This window comes from Haemaphysalis longicornis, unplaced genomic scaffold, assembly GCF_048455015.1.
Source record: "Haemaphysalis longicornis isolate Haplotype H1 unplaced genomic scaffold, Haemaphysalis longicornis Haplotype H1 scaffold_1, whole genome shotgun sequence".
Lineage (NCBI taxonomy): Eukaryota > Metazoa > Arthropoda > Arachnida > Ixodida > Ixodidae > Haemaphysalis > Haemaphysalis longicornis.
In genome coordinates, this window is record NW_027526203.1 from 296236167 (window position 1) to 296253086 (window position 16920).

Consider the following 16920-nt stretch of genomic DNA (forward strand, 5'->3'; position numbering starts at 1 on the left):
ATCGACCGTGAACTTTTGAAGACAGCTGTCATCGTAATTGGCCGCACCTTGCGTGGATATGTGTCCACTCTGAACAGCATTCAAAACTACTTAAGAGGCTACGATTCTCCCTAATGGCAACTCCATGAAACTAACATGACACTCGCGCGATGTACAAGTAATGTATCGCCACGGGAAGCCAGAATATTTTACCATTCAAAGCACGTAAGCAGAATAAAGTGTATTTCGAAAGCTGTGTACGGTGTGCCGCGTATAGAGTAGCGGTTAGGTCACTTAACTGTTCCCGCAAGCCCCTTGGTTTGGTACCTGTTCTGGCCAATGACGGCCGCTGTCATTGGTATTGACCAATCCCCTTGAGCATGTATATGTGAGGAATCTGGAGACCATTGGGAACCTCCTAGCGATATTCCGTTTCGAGGTAGGTACAAGCTCGGCACATTGGTGCGATGAAGAACATGAATTAAACAGCTTTATATGACGCGCTCTACTTCTAAAGGGATGCAAAACATACCAAACCACATTTTTTTGCGAGAAGAATGCGGCGGATAAAGGTAACGCAACATTTTACAGTACAAAAATCATCCGTTTTACGGAAGAAGTTTAGCACTGCTGAAGCTCGAACCCACACCATTGGCTCCAAAGCGTGGATTCTACCCCTGGGCTACTGAAGCCCTAAAGCGACGTATATTTAACAGCTGCTCAAAAGAATAGGATTGTTCGAAGCGAACTAGTAGATTGCGCTTGATACATACTGGAAGCGCCGGGCTTGCTCCTAGCTGGAAACGGAATATCGCAATCCTGTACTGAGAGGCAATGCGAATTTCTATTCTGGTAGCTTCATTAAACCACAATGACACACACGCGATGTAGCAGTGAAGTATCGTCAGGGGAACTCATAACGCTTTTGCATTCAAAGAACGCAAGCAGACTGAAAAGCACCTTGAAAGCCGTGGTTTTTGCGATGAAGGTGTAGAGTAGTGGCTAAAGGAGCCATGAAGGCAAAATACAAGTTGGGTTTATTAGAAAGACTGCTTAGTCCCGATAACAATGATACCGATATCATCGCAATCTTCGCACAAATAACGGAGATATTAAAGAAAACGTGTGAAGCAGTCGCGACCCCCTAGCCAATTTCCCGCAACTTTTCTATGACGTCACGGAATCTTGTTTGTGCGATTGGCGGCCGCCTAACTGACCTTCCGCGACGACACATGACTGGACGTCTGTAATGGGTCCTCTAGTTCCATTGACCGCATCACTTGAATGCTATGAAAATTATGTTTTATTGTTGGCCCGTATGACGTCATTCTTGCGCATAACACGTCACTGTGGCGCAAAATTTGAAAGTTTTTAAATACTTCTTACTTTTTTTTTCGTTAAAAAACATCTTTTGGGGCTGTAATGGAGCTGAGTGAGATACGGAATCCTAGTTCTTTCAAATTACACGAAGTTCCATTTTCTCCTCATGGCTCCTTGAAGACACTCTACTTTCGCCCTGCGAGTCTGGTTTCGTATGATGTTCTGCCACCAGGGTGTGTTTCTTTATTTTTTTGAAAGCACGGGGATTTTGGGGCCATCGTCTCCTCACAACCTGTGGTTTTTCGCCTAAAAGATCGTATAATGCTTCTGCATTATTACATGCGCAGCGTGAGGTAAAAAAAAAGCAGCCACTTTTGCGTCCACGCAGCTTCGATTGCGAGGCAATGAAACTAAAAGCAGCACATAATACCAACAAAATATTTTCAATACTTTTCCTGGCCTATCAAGTTTTGATACAAAATATGTTTGCTCTCCTGGAAGTATTGTTTTGCAACTAGTTGGTTGTTTTTATTTTAAGTCACTCGTGCGCCAATCGATCACCTTTACTGGCTGAAACGTCATTTCTCTGACTCTTCTATTTTTACGGAGAAAGTACGTGCTGTTGCAGCCCGAGCCAAGTATGGTTACAGGCGGGCAGGAACTGAGGGAATCTTTCAGCTCGAGGTGTGCGTCAGCATGCAAACAAAATTTCTCCCTTACAACAAACCTAGAGATTGCGAAACTAAGGACCACGCACAGCGTGTGGTCAACGTCCTCGGTAGGTCGACATCCTAGCAGATGGGGTGGCTTTCAGGCGCGTGCTACACACAAGGGTTCCATCACGCTTGAAAAGGACAAGTAGCACCACGAAGCCGCAGCCAGGATCGGTCTCGATGAGTGGCTGATAGTTTTTTTTCGGGCACTGCCTCGAGTGAACGACGTGGGTAAAAAGGCACTCTACGGGCTCCGTGCCGCGAAAGCGGTTTTGTCTGGCCTGAACGTTTCCAGCCCCATCTCAGTCAACAGGCAGCCACTGTATATCGCCGCGACGTGTAACATTCTCGTCGTCGGGCCGGCATGAAATCAGATGTTGGAGCACCGCACACGTGACCGTGAGAATTACTTAAACACAAGCGTGTAGCCTTGAGTATACACTGCAACGCAGAATGTGAAGCCCCGAGTTACGCTGTCGTTCAAGTAATGCCGTCGCTGAGCTCGGCTGCAATTGAGGTGCGCATCTATGGAGTCAATACGCCTCCGGCGGTCAACACGTACGTATCACGTATCCATCGTTGTTTATGGGAGAATGATTGTGATAGCTGGCCTTGTGCATTCTTATCATGCCAGTTCCGCTATCATTTTGGCGTGTTGTCTCAGCGATGATGATAGAACAGTGAATTACACTGTAGTTGCATACCACTTCTATTGAAGCTTCATTTTCTCATAATTCATATTGGTGTTTTATGCACGAAGCTACAACTCAGAACTGTGCTTTATGGTATACCGTAGTGCAAGTAGTTCACCGTAGTGCACAGTAGGTAACAATTAGACCACCGGAGGGGGTATTTAACTTGTCGCAAATTATAACGTGCATAGGGTTCTTGTTTATTGCTTCCATCACAAAAATAACTGCTGCGGCCAGGAATCGCACATGTAATCTCGTGTGCAGCAGCAAACTCCATATGCCTTCAACCATGAGGCATGTAAGTCATGAGAGAGAGAGAGAGAGAGAGAGAGAGAGAGAGAGAGAGAGAGAGAGAGAGAGAGAGAGAGAGATTTTGTTTCCAAGCGCCAGATCAAAATAGTTTATACTACCCTAGGATACAGTGCACGCATGACCTTTACACAATCTTCTTAACGTTGACAACTGAGCAAAAGGGTTTTTTCGAGCCGGAAAAGAAGCAAATGACAGCAGGCCACCTCCTGGCGAATCCTGGACGCTTAAGTTTAGTTCTCCACAGTTACTGTACTCACTCACTTGTGTAAATTTCAAGCACAGTTAGCTTCGACGGCTTGGCTTTGAATTTTTGGGTCTCACCAAATACTGCGAAGCTGGCAATATTTTCTTCATTTCCTAGCCCCTCGTTACGAGGACTAGCACGAGCACAATACTGGTGCCTTGCTCAGCGCTCCACCACTCTTCTCTCACACCTCTGATCGATTTCTGCGCCGGTACACTCGGTGGATGCATACGTAATAAGGCCACGATGGGACTTGCCTCAGCATTCGACCCGTCATTTCGCATCTGTCATCTGCCGTATGTTGCTCGGTCAGCACATTTGTTCTACTATAGGTCGCTAGAGAAGCGCCATAATTCAGACGAAATTAAACCCCTTCCAGATGTATCTTTCGCGTGACGACGAAAACGCAAACGGGATGCGTCTTCTTACCACTGCGTCGGAAACAAGCCGCGTCAATATTTCGTGACGAGCGCGAAATTTCGAAGAACGCAATTCAAAACCGGTTCGCCGGCCTGCATCCCAATTTTGTATCTGAAAATACCCTGTCAAGCCCAGCCAGGGTGGGATATTGCAAAGACGCATTCCACATGTTCGAATCAATTGTCAAGGTGGAGCTGTTAGAGACAGTGCGCGCAGCTCCACGCAAAATTGGCTGAAGTCTGGAACTTCAGATAGGAAAGAAGCAATCCTGACATAAATTTTGTCTCCGCTTTCGCAGTGGGGAAGTGTTGCTCGTCCTGCCGCAAGCGGCATTCTCCATGTGCGTCAAAGCGCCACGTATGCGGCACGTGGGGTGCATATGTGTAATCTGCACTTTAACAAGGACGTTATTGCGATGAAAGGTGCATGCAACTGGGCAGCGCTGAAAGCTCATCAGAGATAGTGAAGCCCCTGGCCAACGCAGAGTAACAGAGTAACAGAGTAACATTATAATGACATTTACCCCCTGAACGCCAGCTGCTGCAGTTAGCGTCCTTGCCCACAGTGTGAAACCACAAACCATGTCATCGTCAATGCGTTATGCCAGATCCATGGGACCACAATGAGGAGTTTTTGCGCCGTTTATTTCTTTCTTTTTTTATTTTGTTTTTTGAGCGCTGGCAGGCTGCTGCGTCCGGCGCATATGCAGGGGCCGAAACCGAACACAACACATTTTAGTGGATGGTGCAAGCTTGGGATTGCAATCTTTGGCAGTTGCGTTGACCCCCTTTAAGTTATTCGCGATTGAACGAACGAAAAAATGTATAAAGCCTAGTGATGAAGCCTAGGAGACAGAAGAAAAATGCATCATGGCACGTAGGTTTCGGAGCGCCTGGAAACAATTGGGACCACAGAAATATGTGGCGTTGCTGCTCGAGACGCGTGGCCACACACACATGGCATGTAAACGCGGGGCGTTGACCCCAAATGGTACGGACAATAGCTTACTAGTGCATGTGGAGGGTCATCTGCTTCCGCTAAATACACACGTACAAACAGGTGGCACGCGTCCAACCTAAGCTTTTTTTTTGTTTTCATTTTTGAAAGTTCCAAGTTCAAGTCGCAGCACACGAAATGAGAATCATTGTAATAGCACAATTCTTATTCTCATAGACTGTACGTCAACAGCTGTCCCTGTAGGTAGTATCACCTTGGGATGACTGGACGCATTTTTCTCTTCTCGTTTTTTTTAGATGCGGCGCATCTCTTGCTCAGTGTTGTGCACGTTCGTCCAAAATAAAAACCAAAGCTCGTTCCTCGTTCCTTGCCAATTTTGAAACGAGTTCCCGTTACAAGTTCCTTGTTCCCGTTACAAGTTCCTTTATTGCGAAAGGAACGCGTTCCAGTTCCACTTCGAAAATTAGAACGTGTCGTTACGTTAACGTTACAATTATGTTTTTAAATTAAAATTTAGTGTCGGATAATCCGGGGGCGAAATTAGGTGAGACATTTAAAACTCACATCGAACTACGTATATTATACGAATATTAACACCACCGGAAGCAGATTATCTGGAGATTAAGATAATCAAAAGAAACGCTCCTATGCGAATTTTTTCAGGGAGCACCGGACAAACTCCAGACGGCTCTAGGACATTTCGGTGCAGGATATTTCGGTGCGGAAATTTCGGTGTACGGACATATTGGCGTACGGACATATCGGTGTACGGGCGTTTCGGTGCACGGACATTTCGGTGTACGGACATTTCGGAGACAAATTATCCGGTGCTTGCCTGTTTGCGACAGCCGTTATATTTTTATTTCCGCTTAACGTGGGTTATGGACAACAACCTGGAGCAGTGAATTTTTTTTTTGATTGATGCCCTGTTCGATCTTTGCCAGGTATTTTTATAAATTTTACATTTATATATTTTTGTTTAATACCTCTTCCTGGGGACACCTGTTATGCAGCCGATTGAATTCCTTAGCACACGTTTTTTTTTTTTCATTTATGACAGGTTGTTAATTTATATCGCTCTTTTTTAGCTAAGACAATTAACCGGTGTTTACGATGGTCTACCGCCTCTTTTGTATTTTTTTTAAATTACACACCTTCAAATTACATAAATTACATGCACACTCTCAATATCCAAAACGTAACAAACATTAGCTAGCCCCCCAGAATGAAGAAAACCTTATGAAGAGTATTACGTAGGCTGGGCTGCCTTGCTAAAATGAATTCGCGAACACTGGTCTAGGATATTGTCGGGGAGGAAAAACGGGCCTTTTGGAAAACAGCCGCAGGTTCTAATGTCCTAAATCCTGATTAAGCGCGTACCGGTTGTGCATACAAATTCCACCCATTGTGTTCGGGACAACCAACCTTCGTTTAATGTTTACGAGCCTACATTTACCACATTTTAATTCTTTGTTCTAGCACCCCTCCCCCCTCCCACCTCCCGCCTGCACGCTCGAATCTCGACCAGATTTCTTTTTCACCCATAATATTTTTGGTTTCCGCTGAAAATCCTACTGGCGTGGTGGCGTTCACGGTCTCCGAAGCGTCACCGCAGTTATTTTTTATTTTTTTATTTAGAACATACTGCTAGCCTCTAAGTGGAGGCTTTTGCACACTTCGCGTTTAAAACAGAGAAAAAGCTTTACATTCACCATGGGCGCACAAAACCTCTATAATGTGACACAAAAAGCCACCCAAAAAGCCGCTGAGAACACAATGGCCACTATCGTTTGCTGGCTACGCCCTTCCGCGCGTCGCGGTCATACCGACGGCGCCCCCACTCCAGGAATCGCTCTTTCTGCGCCTTCAGTCACCCCCTTGGGAATTAACTCATCAAGTCGCGCATATCATGGACACCCCAGGCATTCATCGCTTCCTCCCATTAAAAAGAAGGAGCAAAAAAAAATGAATAGGCTAGTGTGACGAGAGCGGCAGCAGTCGTCTTCAAGTTTTCGAAGTCCAGTTGACGCAATGGTGAAGCACAAGTGACACCCCTCTCTCTCTACCTGGGGGGATAATTGCCGGAGAGGCTAAGCTTTCCACTCCCCTAAGTAACGCCACCGTAAGTGCGATCGTTGGTTTGTTAGTTTTAAGTAGAACTGACACCGAATGCAATGAAGGAGAGATTTATTGAAAGAATAATTAAAACGAAATGCACACGCGCTTAATCGACCTCGTTTTTCTGTTGTTTTTTCGCGGAAGTTTTGCTGGGGGGGGGGGGGGGGGAGGAATAGACTAAAAGCAGCAGCGTCTTGCATCGTTGGGTGAAGTGAAAGGAAAGCGCTTTGGTAACACTTAAAGTATTAGGGTTGTTCACATGAATGTTAAAATAACAAAAAATGATTGAACGGATCCAAATTAACAGCGTTAATTTTTACCATCTACTACAGAACTTGGGTTTCAAGTTGCAATGCTCCGCCAGGGTTTAGCGTTCGTTTCCACGAACGGCGGCGCAAGCACAAGTCTCGAACGTAAAATCATATCAAGTCACGAAATTACAATATTAGAGCTAAAATGTTCAAAGAATGCCTGGGACATCCCCTCACTCAAAATGTCTGGGCCAAGACGTCGTGCACCAAAATGTCCGGGCACAGAAATGTCCACACCGAAACGTCCTGGACCGAATGTCCGACACCGAAATGTCCGGATCCCGTTTAGCAGTCCGTCCATTTCCTTGGCTACGTTGTTACCGGGTTGCCGGGACCGGTCTGCTCCTGAGCGCGCGGAAGGGTGTGTAGGAAGGGTGCGGAGGCGCAGACATGGCGAAGGCAGGCCCGCGGAACTAATGCCCGTACCGCGACGAATGCCCAAGTGCCCAGCCGGGTCCCGGTCAACCCAGTAACAACGCATACGACAGAACGGACGGACTGCTAAAACTCCCTATTCTTTCCTTGCCAGGGAACAATTCTATCGGCCAGACGCGTGTTCTGGCCTCCCCAGACAAACGATGAAGGGTGAAAAGCATTCTCGCGGCTACGCTATTCACCCGTCGAAAGCCGCGTAAGCAACCAGCATGAAAGCAAGCGCAAGCTGCGCCCCGCTGCGTGGTTATTCTTCTGGCTTTGACCTGTTCCTGCCGTTCCTTCAAAAACGTAACGAGTTACAGTTACAGTTCCACCGACCCTTAATGGAACGGTGGCGTTCCCCCGTTCCTCCAAAAAGGAACTAGTTCCAGGAACGCCGTTCCTTGTAACGCCGTTCCGTACAACACTGCTCTTGCTCTGAGCACAGTGTAATGTCCCTCCTGCGTTCGTCGACGGCGGTGGCGGCGTCCGTCCGCAGCCCTCCTCCGTTCGCCTCTCCCACAGCTGTGTGCAACACTCTCACTCCAGCGCATTAGCATAACGACAGCTGGCGCGCTTGGTTGGCGCGCGCTTCGCTTCGTTAACGCTGCGTTAACAGCTGCTCCGGTGCGCATGTGCGCGTATGCGCGACTCTCCTCATGCGTATGTGATGGAAGGCTTCCTACGCGTTCACAATACGTTTCACGCGATGTAGAGAATCAACTCAATGGAAACGCCAATTGAACCCCCAGATGCGCGGCATCACACCAGGGTTCCCTCGCGGGGAGATGGAGGCAATTTTTCTTTTCTCAACTTACTGCAAATGGATTTATGTTTCACAAACTTCGAGAATATTTTGGAACCATCAGAAGAGGGGTCTTAGGCACAATTACTTAAGGATCACGGCTTAATAAACAATAACGAACCCGCTCGCTCTCCTCAAATTGTATCATCAGAACCCTACGAAAATGCGCATTCTAAATTTTTCACGTGATCAACTTGAGGTGTTCAGAAATTTCTTTGCTGCTGAGTCACTCTGCCCCGGGCATCAAAAAAGTAATAAACTATAGAAAATAAAAATTACGGGGGATTATAAATTTCTTAATTAGAACGTTCTACGAATGTGAAGGCCAAAACCTAGATGAACCTTCTGTTGATCAGATCTTGAGCTTTCTGTTGAACTTTGTGGTCGCGCCGGTCATCACTTGAGCAGACCCCTGCCCTGCGAAGCTCATTCAGCTCGCTCGCCATCGCCAGGAGCCTCAAATTGATTTCTTCCCGACCGCACCCGTCACCACTTGACCAGCGTTCTGAGCACCACCCTCCGAACCTCTTTCCGTTCACTAACTATCACCAGAAGCACCCAAAATTAGTTCCACTCGTTCGCCATCGCCAGGAGCCTCCTGCAGTTCGCCACCGTCGGTAGCTTCACCTCTCAAGGCGGCTCGTATTGCACAAGCGGCAGCGACCTACCATCCTTTGGCGTGGCTGTTTGCCGTTCTCGGCGCACGCTGCATCGCCCATTTCAGAGCCCTCCTCTGGCCCTCCTCCCGCACTGCTGTTTCCGTTTCCCGGCGCGCGATCCGTGGCTCACGCCCACCGGCTCGGGCGACTCGAAAGTTTTTTAAACCACCTATTTTCTCTACCTCAGAACACGCGTGCTTGAACACAGACTTAAGCTTCCACCTTAAAACTGAAGTAGATAGGGGAAAAAAATAAAAATAAAAACTGCACAGACACCGAAGTTTCCTCTTATGATGCCAAAATGCGTGAGAATCACTTTTCCCTGAGTTGGGTCGCCCAGTTATGTCGCTGAGTTTTGTGTTGCGGAATGTATGATGTTGCGAAAGAAGCACCGATCAACCGTCCATTATTCAACCTTTTCATCCTTTGCGTCTCTTTCTCCTCTCCGTTACTAGACTAAGAGCCTTAGCCAATCCAATCGCCCTTGTTAGGCCTATATTTATGCTCGAAGTTGGTTCCCCTAACGTTGAGCCGTACGACGTGCCAGGTAACGCTGAGCTCATTGTACGTCTAGCTGTGGGCAGTCATGGGCACGTTACCGAAAAAAAGTAACAGTGTTACAGTTACAGTTACCTAGCCCAAAAAAGTAACTCTGTTACAGTTGTAGTTACAAAGTTTCCAAAAGTAACTAGTTACTGTTACAGTTACTGTAAAAAAGTCACGTCGTTCCTTTCCCGTTACTGTATGAAACTAATTATTTGATTCCAAGATTTAGCTTATTAAATAGAAACGTACCAAGGCATGCGGGCCCAGGCAACGGTTGCACTTGGTCAGTGTCGACAGAAATGGCTGCCAAACTTTCACAAAAAGTACGAACACCGAGGCCAAACTTATACTATACCGAGCTTCAGGACAAAACAGACGAAACAATCAATGTAAACAAATTTATTTTCACCTACAGTGTTGTCGCTTGACCGCCTTGCATATTGAGGGAGAAGGACAAAAAGGGGATGGGGGTGGTGGATCGCTAGAAGGCCCTTTGGAGGAAAAAGGAAACGGATCTGGGAGTACTTCGGTTGTCGAGGTGTTTTTGAAAGATACTAAAAAAAGCGCTGCGTTAACATTTTATTTCGTACTTGTCGTCGGAGACGGAGACCAATTTGAGCTATTGCCGAAGCGACGTTTGTCCGTAGGCCCCCGGAGTCGTTCTCCCGCCCCACCCCTAGCCACCCCCACCCCCGGAATAAGCCAAGGTTATTTCCAAAGGGAACAGCAACCGAACTGGACGCTTTACTGTTTTTTTTGCACCCCCTGTCCTCACAAAGGCGATTTTTTTCGCCTCAACCGGAAAACACTGTTCTCCCAATACCAGCCTTTCACAGCAACCACGTCCCCGATCCCAGAGCCGGATCCCTTCGTTTGCTTTGAGGCGTAGGTCGAACGAAGCTCGCCCAAGTATTCTTTGCGGCCAACATTCAGAAACAGATGTAGCTACAGTATTCGTTTCTGCCCCAGCTCTGGAAACGAAGTCGAGAGGCTTTCCAAGAATATTTCCTCGTGCAGCGGCAGTGTGGTCAGGCGTCTGCCGGCGAAGATGCTGGGAAGGGTGTTCGGGTCGTCGTATGTGTGAAGGGGAGGGGAATTAATTACTTCCTCGACCTCGTGCGGGCACTGTTGACAACTCGACGAAGCCTCTAGACAAGGGGTTCCAAACACGGGGTCCCACACACGGCCAGGGAGTCTCAAAACCGCACAATAGTTGCAAGCAACTGCGATTTGTGAATCGAACACTCTACAGTGCGCACAGGGCTGGACGAGCGCGGGGACGCCGAGAGTCTTCCCGCAGCGTTTGAGAACGACGCATTGACTGGAGTTTTCCAGGCTTCCGGTATAGTGCGAAGGATTCAGTACGTTGTGCGGTGTTTGTGGGTGTTTTTTTTTTCCTGTTCGCCTTTGTGTCAAACACGTTTACTGCGCTCCAGATGTGGCGAAAATGGTGCAGCCGCGCATCGTACTCTGAGTTCTGGTGTCAACATGCGTCCACGTGCGCTTAGGCACGTGTCGCAGCGTTATTTATGGTCTGGGTGAGAGCGACATCGCGCTGCTGAGGGAAATACTGCAGCTGATACTTAAAAATTTCTAGCCCTTAGCTGACCGCGTGGGACACCACGCACACGTGCACGCCTAAACATTTCTAGTCCAGCTGTTTTTCACCCATGGGAAGGGAGCTGGCCTGCATGAAGTAGGCGAAGGCTCTGCAGAAGTAAGTCCGAAAAAGTGGAAAGCTCGAACTGTACATCGGCAGTTAACGAGTGTTGCTGTTGGATAACTTTTTATAGAAATGAAGTAACTGTAACGGTATTTCTTGTTACAGTTCCTCTAACTTAAAAGTAACTAGTTACAGTTACAAGTTACTAAAAAGTAACTAGTTGCCGGTAACGCGCTCCTAGTAACTAGTTCTTGCACAAGACTGGCTGTGGGTACAGGATGACGACGTTAGACCTCAATGCACAAAGGTAGGCTTACGCATGGCCGTCTCATGCCTGCGAGCCCCGCCCTCGACAGCATCAAGCGTTTGGCTGGTTATGTTTGAACTTTTCCATCACTGCCCATTTTCCTTTGTTGCTTATATGGTCCTCTCTATAGGGAGGACCGTGCGTCTGCTGGCGAAGTTGGGAGGACGGCCTGGCCGATGCCGCCATGCGCAGGGCTCAAGCTGTTTGGAGGCCTGGGCATGTCTTTGTGAGATATTCAATGTCGCTTGCGCAACAGAAACAAGATATGCATTAGGAGAACGTTGACGAAGTCGTTTCAGGAATCGAAGTCCACGTTTCTCACGCTGCAGGCGTCGTTGTAAGCACTGTTACATTGGTGAAGGCCTCCCCGAACCGGGCTCCGTCGCCTCCGTCATGAAGTGGTAGCGCGGTGGTCGAGCGTCCAGCAAACGTTGGTGCCTTGGTGAAGACGGCAAAAAGTAGAAGGCCAAACTTAACTGGCTTACTGCATGGCGAGAGATGAACAACGACGATACAGGAAAGGAACCTTCCCTGGCGAGATGTCAGCATGACTAGAATTGAGCGACCGCGGGATCCGATGATGTCAATCGAATGCGTTAACGGAGGAACCATGTTATTTATCCATCGAAGCGCTAACGGTCAAGCAGCTTTCCTAGTGCTGTGCACGCGGCACAAAAATAGTACATACACACAAACACTCTTTCCCGACTTCGTGAGAGCGGGCAGTAGCGGCGCTCGAAGGGGGGAGAGGAGATCTTGGCGGGCGCGTCTGCGGTCTACACACCACGAACAGTTTGTTTTGTATTTTGCAGCCCTAAAGGTTGAGTCATCCTGTCACGGAAGTTAACTAGTATAGAAGAAGGTATATAAGAAGGGTATAGGCCGATAACACAATGGAGGGATGAATTACGGAGGTTCAAGGGTAAACTGTGGACACGAGCAGCGCAGGGCAGGAGCGGTTGGAGGTCAGTAAGAAAGGCCTTCGTCCTGCAGTGGACCTAAATAGATTGATGATGATGATGAGGTTGAGTCATAGACATCGAGGTGCCCACGCGGCGGCCATTCTCCGGCGTGTCGTAGCTGTCCGAGAAAGGCAGGCTTCCTTACTGAGAACCGGAGCTCTACACAAAACTTGCAGCACGCACTCAGGGTGTAGCGGCGCGCTGAATAGTAACAGCGCTCAGGCCAACTCTGTTATGCACGAAGGGTTAAGAAGCCGGGACACTCAGACCCCCGATGATGGAGAAGGACTCGCGTGGAGCACCTAGGGGAATCTTTTTTTAAGGAGGATGAGCAGCCAAGTGTGCGTGCTCCGGCAGGTCCCGAGGGCGCGAACAGGGCACGGGAACGATGTAAGTATACGGTGCGCCTCCGCGATAGGTGTGAACAGAATACGGTGGTCTGCACGGATGAATGCGGGGCTAGGGTTACTGAATTTTCATGAAGGTGCGGTTTGCTATCCTGTACTGATACGAATACTACCAGACATAGGCCACGCTCCTACAAGAGACAAATACTCTTTCAGGTCTCCCAGGATTCAATGCATATGCCTCACTCGCTATTTCGGACCGTATGTGTAGCACTGTGGCTGAGCACTCCGGCAAGGCTGCAGTCTTTGTCGCCAGCCGTTACTCCTGTACTCAGGCTTAACTGGAGCCCGGGTGTGATAATGGCAGGCGATAGTGGCCGTATTAGTTCGGCCAACCTTGGTTTCGAGTATTCTGCAAGTCCACTGAACCACAAAGCTTTAGTTTCTCATGATGACTGCACCAACGGAAGTGGGCTAGCAAAACGGCCATAAGCTGCTGAAGTTGCTCCGTCACAAAATGGCCCAGTTCAATCGAACAAACATTGCGATGTCAGGCGTAGCAGGAGGAGAAAACCAATCCTCATCGAGCGCTGAGCGTCCAGAAGAGCGGTTTACAGTAGAACACGGATATATCGAACACAGATATATCAAATAATTGTATATATCGAACAGTGTGAACATTCCCTTCAAAATGCCATGCAAAAGTATAGCGCTCTTGTACGCGTGTATCGAACTCCCGTTCACGGGCACATTCGATATATCGAACGCTGCGCCGCAAGTGCCTTTGCAAGTGCGTTTCTCCTGATTGGGTGGGTGAGATGATGATGATCATGACTTCTCGCGGGCGCTGCCGCGCTCGGTGAGAAGGAGCCATCGCCGCGTTGCTTCGACGGCCTTCACCAACTGCTCGCACGCTATCATAGGGGGCAGCTCCATGGCTGCGAGAGCGCGGGGATTGATTGGGGGCGAAAGGCAATAAAGGAGGAGGGGAAAACGACTGGTAGCGCTCGGGTTCCGGCATTTTTTCTGCGTGCTCGAGCGGATTTCAGTGGTGGCTCGCGCAGGGGGAGCGCGATGCGGCGTGGTTCGTGTTTTTGTCAGTGGCACGCATTTCGGAGCCATGGTCACCAACACACACACAAAAACTGAGGAATTAGGATTTAGCGAAGAAAGCGGGCATTATTCGGCGGGTAGAGGCGGGTGAAACAATGTCGACTGCATTTCTCGCAGCATTTTTGAGCGCGATACTGCGCATCAAACCAGGCGTAAAGGCGCAGGCATCGTGGCCATGGCACGGCCGTTAGGGTGCGTCGTGTGCAAAGCAGTTTTGCGGCGTGGCTCCAGACGAGAAATGTTCTGATGCGGAAGGCGATGGCGCTGAGGACCTCGAGAGTGAATTTAGAGCTGTCAGCATTGCCATGCGCCATTTCGAATGACTCAACGGCACACAAGTTCGTAAGTGCTGACGACGATATGCAGTTTGTGGCGGACATCCCGCTTCAGATGGGCAAATTTTATATTTCGGACTATCAATATATCAGACTATATTGCGAACCCCTTGGAGCTATATATCTGTGTTCGACTGTAGTTGACAAAGACTAGGAACGTCTTCCTGAAGCGTAGTGAGCCGCTTTGCGAGTTCTGCTAGGAAGTTGGCCGGGCTGAGTGTGCTTGTGATTGTGACGATTGCGGCTCGGCCTACCCCGCTTAACGGCCTCTTTATATTTAAGGTGTCCTTAGGCTACTGCCTTAGGGCCAGTGGGGCCTAGGGACCGTGCAACCACTCAGCAACAATGACGAGACGCTTGTCCGAAGGCAGCGTCAACGCCTCAGGCGTGGTCGCTGACCGGTGAAGTGCCTACCATGGAAACTAATTTTTCCCAAGCAGAAGAATGGGAATTTTGAAGTTAAAAAAGCACGGAGTAGGTCGTTCTTCAGAATACAGTTGCAACGAACCGATCGCGTTAGCTGATCAAGAGCAACTGCACTGAACGCCTCTCTATAATCGCGGTTCATTCAGCCAGCCCAGACAGTAACAGTACTCCTCAAACTTTAATTTGGGAAACTGAACTTTTGGTGGTTGATATTTCTTACTCCGTATATTAATGTGGGTGGGAGTGGTTATTAACCAAACATTTTATATTTTCTGGCGGCCCACTGCCTTCGTGTTAGGGAGGACCTCAGGGAGTACTACGGACCAGCCGTCTCATAATGAAGAGAGTGTGGCACGACAACCCCGACTAGGGCTATTTAGAGAATAAAGTTTTCTTCTCTCTCTCTCTCTCTCTCTCTCTCTCTCTCTCTCTCTATATATATATATATATATATATATATATATATATATATATATATATATATATATATATATATATATATATATATATATATATATATATATATATATATATATATATATATTATATATTATATATATATATATACAGTCGAACACGGATATATCGAACTCCAAGGGGATCGCGAAATAGTTCGATATATGAAAAATTCGATATAAAAAATATGGGCTCTGAGACCTCACCTATGGCGGACGATCACTTACCGATCGTCGCATTCAAGAATGACAACTAATTCCGCACTCACGACGCAACAGGACGCTTTCATACCGTGAAAAAAAAAATCGCTGATCTTGGCCTGCTTCTTCGTCCTGGAAATGAAATTAAAGACGCTGGTCTCGATCTTTTCGAGGCTGCACAACTAGAAAATTCCAGCAGTACGCTGCGCCTTCGCACACCATGCACAACACGCACGCAAAAGAAGAACAGCGCGCACGTACCACAAGAACTTTGAAGGTAACAATTCCAAGGCTCTCTGAAAGGAAAGCGCTCGCGATGGTCATCTCCGAGAGAAACAGTGATCTCCGAAAGGTGCGGGACAACTCGCCAAACAGCGGCAACAGCAGCAAAATGGAAAAGAAGGAGGAGGCCGTCAGCGCCTTCGTTCCCTCTTCCCTTTCCCGAGATGACATCGGGGGAAGACAGACTCAGAGAGAGAGAGAAAAAAATTCTTTTTCGGCAAGCCGGGGAACGTACGCAGCCGAAAAAAAAGAACGTGCGCAGTTGGGGCATCCTTAACTCACACTGTCACATTTTCCGAGCGTTCGGGCTTGTGTGTATAGAGAGATGTAGCATACCGGGCTCCGTTCGCTAACGCTACGGCGGCCGGTAGCGGGGCCCGACTGGGCAAGAGCAAATTCGTTCCGGTAGGGGGGATTAGTTACGCGAGCCAGTCTTCGCCATGCCCGCGCATTCCTCCACATCCTCCTCAACCTCAATCGGGGGTGCAGCGACCGCCGAAGAGCACCTTCCAGCTCGCGCGGCGTTCGATATACCCAATGTCGGGAAAAATACGGTTCGATATAAACGTACGAATTCCTATACTTTTACAGAGAATTTTCAAGGGGATAATTTACGAGTTCGATATAGACAATAATTCGATATACCCGTGTTCGATATATCTGTGTTCGACTGTATATATATATATATATATATATATATATATATATATATATATATATATATATATATATATATATATATATATATATATATATATATATAACACAGAAATAAGGGTTGGCAGTCGAGAAAACCTCGGAAAGCAAAGGGGAGGATGTGGTAGATCATTGAAACAGATTAAGAATTTGGAAAGAAAGAAAGAAAGTGAAGAAAAAATGCCCGCCAGGTGGGATCCGAACCCACGACCTCCAGAATACCGGTTCGGATCCCACCTGGCGGGCATTTTTTCTTCACTTTCTTTCTTTCTTTCCAAATTCTTAATCTGTTTCAATGATCTACCACATCCTCCCCTTTGCTTTCCGAGGTTTTCTCGACTGCCAACCCTTATTTCTGTGTTATTTTCAACGAGCCCCTCATTTCCTATTCTGATTCGCTACATGCATAGCGAGGGCCTCTGTTCTGGCAGTCTTGTTGCCAAAGGGAGCTTAAGAGGGTTCAAAGCTGGTCGACCACTCTGGACATGTCGTAGACACTCGAGTCACGACCCGGGGGTTAAAAAAAGAAGGTCCCCTTCACCCCGATTAGTCCGAATGGCGCTGGCTACCACCCCCAAGCACAGGAAACAAACATACCTAACATAAATACCCCAGAAAGTGAATGGGAAAATCGCCCCGCCGG

At 47.9% G+C, this 16920-nt stretch overlaps 1 protein-coding gene across 1 annotated transcript in view; it reads left to right on the top strand.

Moving 5' to 3' along the window:
• Positions 1–16920, top strand: part of LOC144148551 (synaptotagmin-15-like) — a 414790-nt gene that overhangs the window by 273861 nt on the left and 124009 nt on the right. The gene's annotated exons all lie outside the window — the stretch shown is intronic.